This window comes from Hibiscus syriacus, unplaced genomic scaffold (genome assembly GCF_006381635.1).
Source record: "Hibiscus syriacus cultivar Baekdansim isolate YM2019G1 unplaced genomic scaffold, ASM638163v2 tig00110422_pilon, whole genome shotgun sequence".
NCBI classification, from domain to species: domain Eukaryota; kingdom Viridiplantae; phylum Streptophyta; class Magnoliopsida; order Malvales; family Malvaceae; genus Hibiscus; species Hibiscus syriacus.
In genome coordinates this window covers 11,293-27,106 of record NW_024062732.1, presented here as the reverse complement: position 1 = coordinate 27,106, position 15,814 = coordinate 11,293, and positions in this window count along the sequence as shown.

Here is a 15,814-nt window from a genome sequence, read left to right as displayed (position 1 = left end):
AGCGGTAATGGGAATAAGTCAAAATTAGTAATAGAGGAAAGCGTGAGCTTCGAGAACGTAGTGAACCCAAGTGGGATAAGCCTTCTATTTCAATTCAAGGGGTATTGAAAGGGTGTTCGTTAAAGAGCGACTAAAGCGTCTGCTCAGAGTTGAAATTCAGTCAGGTATCGGGCTAATGAATAGTACAACCAGTGATCAACAAACTCAGTAATCGTCGTAGAATCGCGAAGCGAGTAGGGACTTCTCTTGAGTCGCAGTGACTAAAATACACTTAAGTAACAAGCAACCAGAATAGAGAAGCTTATCAAATAACAACAGTAACAAATAACAACAATAACATAATAACAAGCCCTCGCATAATGTTCTAGATAGAGAACGAGCGAGATAGCAGCTAGAGATAGGATAACCTCACTTTCGTGAGTTCATCCATACTATAGTACAACCAAGTTACCTTAGTTGCCCTAGTGGGGCATTTTCAATGAGCGAGGCACTTCAAGATCTAGCTAGGGCGAGAGGCTCGAATACTCACGAGGAGTGGGTTAGCAGTGTTAGTGTTGTGTGGCCTTTCGGCCTTAGATATACATGTCTAGTTGCATCAGTCCAGTACCTTAGTTATTAGAAAACCTTGGCTTGATGTTGTGTAATACCAAGACAACGCTTCAATTGAGTGGGAATATTTGATGATGTGTGATACTAGGATCCCTTCTCGATGGTCTACTTGATGTTATGCGATACCATGTGATCATTCAGTAGATTAGAGGGACTTTATCGACGCTATGTGATACCAGTACTCCCTTCCAGTAGGTTAGTATCTAATGCTATTTGATACCAGATACTAACACAGCAGAGCCAGAGTCTCATTTAGATAATGCATAGCAATTTTAGTCATTAGGGTTAGAGACCCTTTAGAGGTCTACTCATGGCGAGGCCCATAACAGAGAATTAAGGGAAGCACAAAACCCCTACTTCAACGTCAAAATAGTAAAGCCTTGAGTATGTAGTACTTGATCTAGATCATGCACGTACCTATCGTTTAGTACACAATCTTCAGCATGCTTATGTTTATGAATTTTTATGCTACTCTAGATTAGCGATTATACTTTTGGGCTTTGTAAGCTCGGCCTTCGGATTTTTTTCCGTTGGTAGGTCAATAGCTTGAGCAGTTCGTGGAGCACCGTCGCAGCAGGACTTCTAGCATTCTGTTCAGCGTATTTTACTGCAGTGAGCATCTATATTCATAAGACCTTACTTATGTATTCAGATTTATAAGAAAGTTTGTATTATTTTGATTTTAAATTATGTGTTCGTAGCTTCAATTTTATAATTTTTTTTATAAATGTTATTATATTTTTAGTTATAATACAATTCAACATGTTGTTAAAGGAAATGAACAAGTTTTCGAAAAGCATGGGTTGCCTTGGTAGTCCAATGTGGCACTTTAGGTCCAATCGGATTTTGGGTGTTACAGGTTGGATACATGTTTAGTTTCTTAAGTGACCAAGGTTTGAATCTTTTTTGCCCCAATTTGTTTTCATTTGTTTTCTTTCAACCAGAGGGTGATACATCCTTACCTTAGAGCTTTCTCCTAACTTTTTCACTAATCATGACAAAGAAAATGAGCCATTAACCCTTTTAGGAACTTAGGACAAGGCTAGAAACAATTTCTACAATCCAAATTCCTAAAAAAACGAGCTAGGATTCTATAGTTACCTAAAACCCAATAAACCCCCAATCATGGGTTCTATAACCAAACTTTGTCATTTTAGGCTTGGAAGAAAGCTAATGGTGAGGAGATTATTACTCTTACCTTGGAAATTTCACAGGATGCTTGCAAGTCTTAAAGTTTCAACCTTTACTAGGTTCTTGTGGGAAGGAAGAATATGAAGGCGGGAGGGAAAGAGACAAATTATGGGATAAAAAGAGGTGGCGATTTTCATACGTGATATCATCGAAATTAAAGATATTTCAGCCTTTCAAAATAAAATTGGTATAATTTTGCCCTTGGCCCCTCAAATTTCAAGCTCCAACTAAACTCACCCATTCCTAGCTCCATATAGGCTTTAACCAAGCCCAAAATCATCCAAACTTGGACTAAGATTTCTTACGGGCTAATGAATTTATCCAAGGTCCTCTCGAGTTATCTCGAATTTATCCAAAAAGGACCACATGGAGAGCATCTTGTGTGCCATCTTAAGAACACCTTGTACAGACTGAGACAAGCTCCGCGGGCATGGTTTGAGAATCTCAAAGCTTTTTAAGTTCAAAAGCTTGGGTTTCAAGCTTCTAGAGCTAACACATCCCTTCTTTATCAAGTCTTTCAATGAATCAACATTGTTGCTGATGGTATATATGATGATATAGTGATAACAATGAGTAGTAGTGATGCTGTAGGTGAGGTTGTTCAGCAAATAAACACTGAGTTATCTCTCAAAGACTTGGGGTCACTTGGTTTCTTTCTTGGAATGGAAATTCAGAATTATCCTGAAAGAGTTCTGCTGAATTAGAGGAAGTATGCGCGGGATCTTATTAGAACTGACATGTTGCACTGCACTGCTACTATGACTCCATTGGTTATCACTCCCAAGTTCACTGCCGTGATGGTGATCCTTTTGCTGATATTCACCAGTATAAAAGTGTGGTTCTTCAAAATTTGTGCCTCGTTCGTCATTATTTTATACGCTGTGAATAAAGTTAATCAGTACATGAATGCTCTTTGCACTACACATTGGAAAGATGTCAAGAGAATTTTGAGGTACCTTAAGGGTACGTTGAATCACGGGTTTCTTTTTTTGCTGCTGGTGAGCCATTTCAACTTGTCTACTATTTTTATGTTGATTGGGCAGCATCGCATGAAGACCGGAGGTCCACTACAGACTATTGCATTTACCTTGGTGGGAATCCTATTGCTTGGTGGTCCAAAAAGAAAAATGTAGTTTCAAGATCTACATGTGAGGTCGAGTATAGAAGTCTTGCAAATGATGTGTCTGAGCTGATGTGGACACAACGGCTGTTGAATAAAATTGGTGTTGTTCTTGATAAGCCTGTTGTTTGGTGTGATAACACCTCAACAGTTTCTTTAGCTGCAAATCCCACTCACCATGCTAGAGTCAAACATGTTGAAATTGACATGTACTTTGTTCGAGAACGTGTTCTTGCTGGGCGGCTGATAGTCAATCATGTCCCTAGCAGTGAGCAAGCTGTTGATATCCTGACAATGCTTTTGGCTCAATCTGTTTTTCCTCGTCTTAGATCTCGACTTGCTGTAAAGTCCTATGAAAAAGTTCAGAGAGATTCAAAAGGAGAAAAACGAGAAGAATATTAGAGTATTTTAATAAAGGAAAACGAGGAGAATATTATAGCTGTTAAGTCTGTTTGGGTTGTTACAAGTTAGTTAGGCCTCTTATGGGCTATATAAGTCATTGTCTTGTATTGGGCTAAGGACCCCCATTATGTAATTCCTCTTTCAAGATTAATAAACCGTTCATATGTTCTTTCCTTCCCTCTCTTTTTCTCAATTTTATTCTGACTCTCTTCAATTGTGTTCCTACCTTCGTGCTGTGATTACGAAGGATTAGTCTTCATCTCAGGTGAATCTAACAGTTGCCTTGTTCACCAAGAAAAACCGAAAAATTGAGTGAAAATTGTTAAAACAGATGCCTTGAATGAAAATTTGCATAAGAAAAATGCAGAGAATTTACTTTTACCTAGAGGTAAAAGCAAAAGTTCTTAATGATTATCTTTGCTTATATTCTTCATATAACTGTATTTCGACATATATTCTTTGATATAGTAGAGGGAACAAAAATCACAACAGAGAAACTATACAAGAACTTGGAGGAACATGGTGTACTTGTGATGCTGAAAGGCCCATACAGGTCGACATGTTTATGTTGTCCGAACTCTTCATTTTTCTTTGACTGTACGTGTCCAATATCCAAATGATCATGCGGGTCTTTCTTTTGTTGATTCGGGATGAGGATTGTCCTCCATCGCCAACATCGTCAAGTGACGTGCAGTACACTTTATCATGCTTCCGGTGATCGGCATTGTCCCAGTTCCAAACTCGATTCCGAATTTACGGCTACTTCTCTCATTCCAAGGCCGCAACCTCTATTTTTACCGGACGAAAACGGAGGAGGAAACATGATTCTTGTTTCTTGCCTGATGATCCATGTGATGTTTTTTCTTATTATTCCATGTTTGAATATTTGCAGCAAGCATTCAATGGAGTTCAAGAAGAAAATGGCAACCAAGTTTGAGATTGGTACAACTCTAAAGATAATTTCGGGTTGATTCAGCCAGGAACATGATCAATCGTATTATCATAAATATCATGTAAAATATATTTGAAAGCCTTCAGATTCCACCATCCTCTCTTCGTACCTATAAACCTTTGATATTCAATGGGAAATGAAGTTTAGTTTTCTTCATATTTGATTCAATTTTGTTTTTATCTTACAAGAAAGAATGGAATTGGCAATATTTGAGGGATTCACAAGACCTGTCCACTAGTCGGGTTGGCTTGTGACCCGAAAGTGTTGGGGTAAAATACACTCTAAAAGTCGCTCAGTTATTAAATCAATTATAAATGGGGTCACTCTTTTCTAAAAGTTAAAATTTAATCATTCAATTAAATATTATTATAAACAGGTCACTTCAATGTTAAAATTAAAATAGATGTCTAGCAATGCCTGGTATAATAATAATTTTAGTCCCCAAAATTTAGATCAAAATGATAGAATTATGAGTTTTGAGGATTAAAGTTATTATTATATCAAACCATGTTAGAGAGGTTTCCTTTTGTCTTAACGATGGAGTGATTTTTTATCGAGTAAACTACTCAGTTTACCACTTAACTATTTAGCATTTTTACTTTTGTCATCGATCTTTCAATTTAGTGTAGTACTCTACACCACTTAACTATTTAATTTGTTTAATCAGACCACTTGCCGTTAATATATGACGGAAATGTTGACGTGGTAGTTAAAAGAATTGATATATTTATACATTTAATCTTTAATATTTATATATTCTCTCAATTTTTTCCTAATTTAAATTTAATTTAATAAATTAATCATTCAATCAGGATTTAACACATGTTAGCACAAGATCATAACATGTGTCGTTAGTGACACATTTCAATGATTGGAGGATATTTTTTTTATTAATTTTAATTTATATAATTAAATATTTTTCTATCCAATCAAGAGGTGCTTGTCGTGACCGTCCCTTTTTATGGGGCCACAACCGGGTAGGTACGCCAAGGCCAACCATGTATAGGGCCTAGTGGCAGGGTAGAATAAGCTTGTCCTCTTTTCAAGCATTTTAATGTTTTAGGTAAGGAGTAGGGGTATGACTTACTGTCCCCTGTTCGAGCATTTCAACGTCTATAGGTAGCATTTCTACTATTTTGTTTTCGCATATATGTAGGGGGTGGACAGCCGGCAGAGTTTGGGCTGATCCACAGGTAAAGGTACGTGTCTTGTGAACACCATCGAGGGCCGCCCCTACGGCTTAATCGGTGGTGTGGGTGAGTCTTCTGTAACCCGATATTTCTTTTATTAATAAAACATTTTTCTCTCGGAGAAGTCCGGGGGTTGAGGTGTGCATCCGCTATGCCCCACGGGCTCGGATTATTGGTCGAAGGACCATGTGGCTATAACGATCTAACGCAATGTTTGTTTATGCTTGATCAGATCTACGAGATTAAGGCTGACTTGGTTGGGAAGCGTCCCTTTCGAGTGCCACACGGATTAGCAACCGAACCAACTAGGCTAAGTCCGTGACACTTGGTATCAGAGCACAGAGGTGCGTGTTCATTTACTAAAAGCATGGAGGTGCTCCTTTTGTTGAGTAAAGCATGATAGTGCTTGTTACCTGCTTGTGGCATAGCTGTGCTCAAGTGCTAAACCTAGCACAGAGGTGCTTCGCCTCAGGCCGCAGCACGGAGGTGCTCGGTCATTTGTAAAAGCACGGAGGTGCTTGATTTTAGATTGTAGCACAGAGGTGCTCAATCATTCCGATGCACAGAGGTGCCAGAATTTAGATTGAAGCACAGAGGTGCTCAGTCATAGTTGGCTGCACAGAGGTGTCAGTCCTCGATTGAAGCACAGAGGTGCTCAATCATCTTAGCTACACAGAGGTGTCAGCTCCCGGCTGAAGCACAGAGGTGCTCAGTCATTTTTTTTTAACTGCACAGAGGTGTCAGTTCTCGATTAAGCACAGAGGTGCTCAATCACTTTTGGCTACACAGAGGTGTCAGCTCTCGATTGAAGCACAGAGGTGCTCAATCGTTAATTCTAGCACAGAGGTGCTATGGATTCAGCACAGCGGTGCTCTTTTCCTTCCTAATTTAGGCACGATTGTGTTTATTTGTGTTGCAGGCATAGAGGTGCCAGCGAGTTACAAAGAATGGTTCGCACACGAAATGGCGGATCGACAAGCTCTCACAGAGGTGTAGAGCAGGAAGCTACCGAGCCAGTTGTGCAAGAGACTGGTTCGGTTGATCGACGGAAGCTAGAAGAGATCGAAGCCGCACTAGCTGCCCTTAGAGCTCATATGATATCTGGTGATCGTATGAGGAGAGTAGAGGAGACCCAAGAAGATTTGCTTGAGACAGTGACTGATTTGGGCAATGAGGCAAGAGATGCCATAGGCGTGATACAACTTGGGTATGATGAGCTGAAGGCTCAAGTCAGTGTGCTTCAGGCAGCGGTAGCTAGTTTGACCGCAAACCCTATTGAAAGAGTGGGCATACGAGCCAAGATCCCTGATCCTCAACGCTTTGATGGAGCGAGGGATGCTAAAGAGCTTGAGAATTTCTTATTTGACATAGAGCAGTATTTTCGGGCTATGCGCACGGAGTCTGAGGAAGATAAGGTGGCAATGGCTTCGATGTATCTAGGTGGTGACGCTAAGTTATGGTGGCGGTCCAAGTTCAAAGATGGAGTGTGCTCCATTACGACTTGGGATGCGTTAAAGAAGGAGTTGAAGACCTCCTTCCTCCCCGAGAATGTTGATTACAACGCTCGTAAGAAGCTAAGGGAATTATCCCACACTGGGACTATACGGGAGTATGTGAGAGAGTTCTCAACCTTGATGTTGGATATAAAGGATATGTCAGAAAGAGATAAGTTGTTTCATTTTCTTGAAGGGCTCAAGCCATGGGCTAGACTCGAGTTGCAGAGACAGAAGGTTCAAGATCTGACAGTAGCGATAGCTGCTGCCGAGTGCCTTAATGATTATAACGATCATCCTGGAAAGCGCAAGACGCCTTCTGTGAGTGGAGCTAACACCCAACAGGTTAGTGGGAACAAGTTGGCTCGAGGGGAGAAGACATCGAGTTGGGGAGCAAATAGAAGAGTCCCGGGAAGGGACCCAGCTCAAATAAAGTCCCTACTGGTCCTGGATCGAGCAATGGAGGGAATAGACCCTCGTTAAGGTGTTTTCTTTGCAATGGACCTCATCGGGTTGCAGAGTGTCCACAACGAAGTGCTTTTAATGCCATGGTAGCAACAACAAAGGACGGAGAAAGAGTGAACGCTCCGATGGGAGATACTGAGCCTGAGCCGGCTAGAATGGGCTCCATCCGATTCATAACTGCATTACAGTCTCAGTTGAGTAACTTGAGGAAAGAACCAGAGAGGGGATTGATGTATGTGGACATCTCAGTAAATGGGAAAACCTCTAAAGCTCTAGTCGACACAGGGGCCACAGATACGTTTATCTCTCCTGAGGAAGCGGAGAGATGTAAGTTAATTGTCACCAAGGAGGTGGGACAAATGAAAGCAGTTAACTCTACTGCTTCAATGATATGTGGAGGTGTGAAGAGGGTCAGTATCAAGCTTGGGTCTTGGGAAGGAAGTGTAGATTTCACTGTTTCCCATATGGATGATTTTGACGTGGTATTAGGGCTCGATTTTATGATGGCATCCCAGGTGATTCCTGTTCCGGCATCAAGTTGTTTAATGTTCATGGGGGAGCAGCCATGTGTGGTACCAGCTACGATTCTCCCTCGTCCTGGGAAGAAGATATTGTCCGCTATCCAATTTAAGAGAGGGGTGAAAAAGGGGGAGCCCTCCTTCTTAGTCTTTCCAATTTCCAAAGAGGATGACAATCTTGGCATGGTGCCCAGGAATGTTCAAGAAGTGCTGGGAGACTTTGAGGATGTAATGCCGGGTGAATTGCCGAAAGAGTTGCCCCCTAGACGGTTGGTGGACCATGAGATTGAATTAATTCCGGGAGTAAAACCTCCTGCGAAATGCCCATATCGGATGAGTCCTCCGGAGTTGGCAGAGTTGAGGAAACAGTTGGATGAGTTGCTCCAAGCAGGATTTATTCGACCCTCGAAGTCACCCTTCGGGGCACCTGTGTTATTCCAGAGAAAACATGATGGGAGTTTGAGATTATGTGTTGATTATAGAGCATTAAACAAAGTGACTGTCAGGAATAAATATCCCATTCCGTTGATTGCCGATTTGTTCGACCAGCTGAGTAATGCTAAGTATTTCACGAAGTTGGATCTCAGGTCGGGATACCATCAAGTGAGAGTGGCCGAAGGGGATGAGCCAAAGACGACATGTGTAACTCGGTATGGAGCATTTGAATTTCTCGTTATGCCTTTTGGACTAACCAATGCTCCCGCTACTTTCTGCACTTTAATGAACCAGGTGTTCCATGACTATCTCGATAAATTCGTAGTCATCTACTTGGACGATATAATGATTTTTAGCAATTCGATAGAAGAGCACTTGGAGCATCTTCGGTTGGTGCTGACGAGATTACGGGAAAATCGGTTGTTTGTAAAGAAGGAGAAATGTGCTTTCGCCCAAACGCAAGTCCAATTTTTGGGCCACATCATTGAACGAGGGCGCATTCGTATGGATAAAGAGAAGGTGAAGGCTATCCAGGAGTGGCCGACCCCACAAAATGTTAGTGAGCTTAGATCTTTCCTTGGTTGGCCAATTATTATAGACGATTCGTAGAAGGTTATTCTCGTAGAGTAAAGTTACTCACCGATTTGCTGAAGAAAGGTTGCGAGTGGGTTTGGTCCAAGGACTGTCAAGAGGCCTTTGACGATTTAAAGAAGGTTGTAATCAGTGAACCAGTGCTTACCTTGCCAGACCTAGAAAAACCTCTGGTAGTAGAGACAGACGCATCCGACTATGCAATTGGAGGCGTACTCTTACAAGACAACCATCCCGTGGCGTTTGAGAGTAGGAAGCTAAATGAAACTGAAGCGAGATATACGGCTCCAGAGAAAGAACTTCTCGCAGTAATTCATTGCTTGAGGATTTGGAGGCATTATTTGTTGGGTTCCAAATTTGTGGTAAAGACCGATAATACAGCAGTTAGCCACTTCCTTACACAACCGAAACTAACAGCAAAGCAAGCTAGATGGCAAGAGTTTCTGGCCGAGTTTGACTTCAACTTTGAGCATAAGGCGGGGAAAAGAATCAGGTTGCTGATGCTTTGAGTCGCAGGGCAGATTTGGCAGCACTCCGATGTGTGGCCCCTATATCCGCTAGTAGAGTGTCCAATGAAATTCGTCAGCTCCTTGTGAACTTTTCCAAGCAAGATCCGCAAGTGGAGGCCCTTATGGAGATGGTTAAAAAGGGTGTTTCGAAATGTTTTTGGATAGAAAATGCTTATTGATGACAAAGGGGCCACGAATGTTTGTTCCTCGAGCTGGAAATCTACGACAGAAGCTGTTGAAGGAATGTCATGATACCCCATGGGCCGGGCATCCGGGTTGGAGGCGTACTGTTGCTTTGTTGGGACAAGGGTATTATTGGCCTCAAATGCGCCAAGATGTGATGGATTACACCAAGACATGTCTTATCTGTCAACAAGATAAGGTAGATCGACAGAAGACTGCTGGGTTGCTCGAGCCACTACCCGTACCCGCCCGACCTTGGGAGAGTATCTCATTGGATTTTATATCATGCTTGCCTCGAGTAGGAGATCTTGGATCAATTTTGGTGGTAGTGGACAGGTTCTCGAAGTACGCCACTTTTATACCAGCATCAAAGTATTGTTCGACGGAAGAGACTGCTAAGTTGGTGTTCAAACATGTGGTGAAATATTGGGGCATTCCTCAGAGCATAGTCAGTGACCGAGATGGAAGATTTATTGGGAAATTTTGGAAAGGATTGTTCCAGTTATTAGGGACACAACTCAACTTTTCGTCGAGTTACCACCCTCAAACAGATGGTCAGACTGAGCGATTTAATGGACTCTTAGAGGAGTACCTGAGGCACTTTATTCAGGCCAATCAGAAGAACTGGCCTCCATTATTGGATGTGGCGCAATTATGTTTTAATTCACAAAAGAGTTCATCTACTAATAAAAGCCCTTTTGAACTGGTGACAGGTCAGCAGCCAAGACTTCCTCACACTGTGGATGAGACCTCTCAAGGTAGATGCCCTCGTGCCTCAAATTTTGTGGGGGAGTGGAAGCAGAATATGGAGATTGCCAAGGCTTACTTAGAGAAAGTAACGAAGCGTATAAAGAAATGCGCAGATCGTAACAGGCGAGACCTACACTTTCAGGTTGGAGATTTGGTGCTAGTCAAGTTGATGCCAGAACAACTTAGATTTTTACGCCAGAGGGATCGTCGCTTGGTGCGTAAGTACGAGGGTCCAGTCTCAATAGTAGCAAAGGTGGGGAATGCTTCGTACAAAGTTGACCCTCCTACTTGGATGAGAGTTCACCCTGTCTTCCATGTGAGCAATTTGAAGCCGTTTTACACCGATCCCAATATCGATAATCAGAGTATGTCTGCCAGGGAGTCAATCAGCACACAACCACCCTCACAGCGTCATGTTGACGAGATTCTAGCAGGGAGAATTGTTAAGGTGGGTGGAAAGCAAAGACGGGAGTATCTAGTCAAGTGGGGAGGCTTTGATCAGGAAGAGAACACTTGGGAAAGAGAGTATGATCTCAGGGCATTTAAGCAACAGATTGAAGAGTTTCAGGCCAAGCCGTCGACGAGGACGTCGACAAATTAGGTGGGGGAGATTGTCGTGACCGTCCCTTTTTATGGGGCCACAACCGGGTAGGTACGCCAAGGCCAACCATGTATAGGGCCTAGTGGCAGGGTAGAATAAGCTTGTCCTCTTTTCAAGCATTTTAATGTTTTAGGTAAGGAGTAGGGGTATGACTTACTGTCCCCTGTTCGAGCATTTCAACGTCTATAGGTAGCATTTCTACTATTTTGTTTTCGCATATATGTAGGGGGTGGACAGCCGGCAGAGTTTGGGCTGATCCACAGGTAAAGGTACGTGTCTTGTGAACACCATCGAGGGCCGCCCCTACGGCTTAATCGGTGGTGTGGGTGAGTCTTCTGTAACCCGATATTTCTTTTATTAATAAAACATTTTTCTCTCGGAGAAGTCCGGGGGGTTGAGGTGTGCATCCGCTATGCCCCACGGGCTCGGATTATTGGTCGAAGGACCATGTGGCTATAACGATCTAACGCAATGTTTGTTTATGCTTGATCAGATCTACGAGATTAAGGCTGACTTGGTTGGGAAGCGTCCCTTTCGAGTGCCACACGGATTAGCAACCGAACCAACTAGGCTAAGTCCGTGACACTAATATCACCACATGATTGGATTATCACCTCTTGATTGGATAGAAAATAAAAAAAAATAAGAAATTGCTCTTAAGTGGATTCGAATCAACGTTCAAAGGAGAAAAACAACACCCTAGCCACCACACCAAACATCCCTATTGGTTTAGTATTTACAACAAATTGTATTATCCTTTTAAAGCTTGATAATGGTAAAAGAAAATAAAAGTACATTGAAATTAAATACAAGAAAAACATAAATAATTAAAAATTCTAATATTTAATTTTATCTAAAATTAAATAAAATTCTAATAGTTAATTAAATCCCTTCTCTTTTTTATGATTATTTTATTTCTAATCTTACATGTGCAAATAATGATTTTATATATTTATTTTTTAAATTTACTAAAATATTATATTTTTACAATATCGGTTGGTATACAGGAAGATTTGTCTAAATTATAAAACTATATTACCCGGTTCGCATTATTTTAATTCATAATACTTGTATTGATTTTAAGGTGAAATTATATTTTCTTATAAATGATTGATTAATATTAAAATATTGGAAATAAATTATCAAAAATTATTTTAGATAAAAATACAGTTAAAATATTATTTTAGTTAAATTTTTAAAATTAAATATTTTTATAATATTTTAAAATTTAATGTATTTAGATATAAATAAAACATCAGAATTTTTAATTATTTATGTGCTATTATATTTAATTTCAATGTACATTTATTTTCTTTTACCATTACCATTATCAAACTTTAAAAGGATAATACCATTTGTTGTAAATATTAAACCAATGGGATGTTTGTTGCAGTGTCTAGGGTGTTGTTTTCCCCTTTAGACGTTGATTCGAATCCACTTAAGAGAAATTTCTTGCTTTTTTTTATTTTCTATTCAATCGGGTGATGACAAATGTCACCTAAGAGCAATTTCTTGCTTTTTTTTTATTTTCTATACTTGTTGACATAATAAATTAGCCACTTGAGATCAAATAATGACCAAATAAGAAAAATGTTAAAAACTCAATAAAAAAAACTTGAATCAAAAATATATACAAATGATCTGATTGTATCGACAAACGAACAACAAAATAAAATCAAAACTACTGAAAGATAACAGACAAAATGCATTTCAGAGTCAAGCGACGTGAGAAGACTAAATATGAACACAACCGCATATCTAAATCAAATCCAATGATCCAAAGCCTGAAAGATCAATATAGTAACAAATAAGTGTCATCATGATCAATCGATGCGTTGTGAAATCCAACACTGAGAAAAAGATAAAACAAAAATAACGACAAAAAGACTGATGAAAAAGACTAAAAAAATGTGTCATGAAAACATATTTATTGAAAACTAAAAAATAAAAATAAATCAAGGATGTAATAAAATAAATAAATACGGTCAACAACTAACACCAATATTATATCCCTATCAACCAAATAAAACTTTTGAAAAATAGATTTTTCAAGCTGCGCATAGAGAAACCTTCAAAACATACGAAATCTTTAAAAAAAAGTTTATAAAACAAAATCTTTAATTTTAAAATAGGAAAAAATAATTTTTGATATATTCAAATCTATTTGCATAAATAATTTGTTACACTTGTTAAAATATAGTAATTTATATATTCATAAGGTGTACAAAATTACCAAATTTACTTCATTTAGAAATGGAATGTTTTAAGGACAACGAAAGCAGGACAAACTTAAATTTCAAGTTTCAAAAACATTTAACCATATTATTTGGGGGGGGGGGGAATCATTTTTCATGTTAATGTAGCTTCCTAATAGAACTAACTTAAACTTCAAGATTTCAACCATCCAAGGGGTACATAGAATAGTACTTATTTGATGTAGGGATGGTTAATTTTTTATAAGTAATCTTAATTTATTCTTTGTATGTTTTAAATAAATAATTTAAGAAAATATATGTGATGGTTAGATTAATGGTGTTTGTGAAAAAAATCAGTATTTATATATCAAATATAATAATTAAAATTAACTAATTTTAAAACCTTTTAAAATTTCGTATACAACTAATATGGTTATATCATATTAATTTAGAATATAATTTCTATAATTTAATAGCTATTTTTTATCAGAAAGACAATTAAACATTTTAGTTAAGTCAATCACTTGTCATAAATCCTTGGATTAGAATGAACTTGCAAGAGAAAAAAAAATTAAAAGAAGAGATACGGAGTGGTACGAAGTTTCCCAATATTTGTAGCTATTCATTGTTTACATATTAAAGCTTACTTGTTATTTGCACTTGATAGCTTCCAACTTGTAGATGCTCGATTTGTCCGGGATCTTTTCCGAAGTTGAATTGGGTTTACTATCGTTTATATGATTAATGTTTGGTTATATTTATATATGATATATAAGCAACTAAGCAATTATAATGAATGTTAAGCAATTAAAATACATATGAGTATACTAATTAAATGTTTGTTACAGGGCCTATACCAAATTACAATCAGCTGGACCAAAGTGGCCCAAAAATCAAAATAATCAGGCTTGGATGTTCAAGCCTGTTTGAAGAACCCTAAAACCCGTTAGGGTTTCCAGCTTATGGATCCAGCCGCCGCTTGTCCTGGACCGTTGGATCTGCTTCTCATCCAACGGTCTAGATCAAAGACCACTAGGGTTTCTGGTCAAGGTTCCAGCGCCGTCAAGCTACCACCGTTGGATCTGGCATCAAGATCCAACGGCTCACAATGTCCCAAACATCCCGAGCCAGCTGCAGTCTCACGTGAAGCCAATCCTGCTGCCAGATCACGCACGCCCAACCGGACAATAGCTCGCCTCCCCACAGCTGCCGCCCGTGATCTACTCTCGCCAGTGCCCTGCAAACACACGAAACAAGAAACATAATGAGAGGCACGGAGAAATCGAGGAGAGAAAACCAACAACAAAAACAGATATAGAGAGGGACCAAAAAGAGAAACAAGAGGAAGGACGGGGAAGGAAACCATTAGCAGTAACTAAACACCCGATTCGAGTGAAAATCATCACCAACCATAAATTTCAGAGAAAGAAGCAAAGTAACGAGGACCTTCCGGAGTTGAAGAGGAGAACCATCACCGTCGTTTGAAAAACTGAACCCGTTGAGTCACCAAGGGTAAGCCGTCGTTTCCTCTTCTGTTCTGTTCTTTGATTTCATCTGGGTTTGAGCGAGGAAGGAGGGATTTGATTTAGAGAAAGCGAGGGTTCATCGGGTCTTTTGGGTTACTCGTCGGAGTCTTAGGGAGAAGGAAGGTCACGGTGGTCGTGGGTTTGGTTTGTTAGGGCTCAGGGGTTCTGTCAAAGGCTTTTGGATTTGGGGGTTGCAGTTTAGTTGTTGAAAGGCTCGAAGAGAGAGGAGGGGTTCGTTCGGGTTCTTCGCCGAGATAGCTTCGAGGTGGCAGCCACGGTGGCTGCCACGGTCGGGGTTTGCTGGGTTTGAGGGAGAGTCGTAGAGAGATGTCAGATGAGAACAGCTGGGGGATTCGTTTGGGCGTTTAGGGTTGAGAGTGAAATGAAGGCTAGGTTAGAAGATACCCTCATGTCTCATATACTACCACGCCAAAACGGCGTCGCATCATGTAGGTTCAAAATGGCGGCATTTTGATGTTTAGGGGGAAATGGTGCGTTTTAGGGTTAGATGGTGTAGTATCTGTTTGGGTCCTCCCAATTTCAACCCGTTCTGTTACAATCCCTAACCGAGCTTTGTTGCAATTTTAATTTCGGCTCTTAATTTATAGCGCATCTTATTTTAGTCCAGTTACCTGTGTTGGCCATTTTTGTGCAAATTTAACATTGGATATGTAATTTCGGAAATGTGCATTGTGATCCTGTATGGCACTTTTGTAATATTATGCTTGCAGTGCATGGAAATGAAATTTTTATGAAATGAGCCTACTGTTTAGTTTCTTTATATTTTAACCCTTGTTTAACTTTTGATTAGTATGTTTAGTTTTGATTTTATTCATATTTAGTCACTTTTTAAAATATGTATATATCTATATATATTTTAATTTTGTAGTTTTGCATGTCATGTTTTTATTATTACATTTAAGTCATGTTTGTACATTATACGTTAATATGTGTGGTTTATTTTTTTTTGAAATTAAAATATATGTATATATTTTTTCTTTTGTATTTCAAATTACATGATATTTTAATCATAATATTTATTACTCTTTGCATGACGTTCAATCAGCATAATTTGCATGATAGC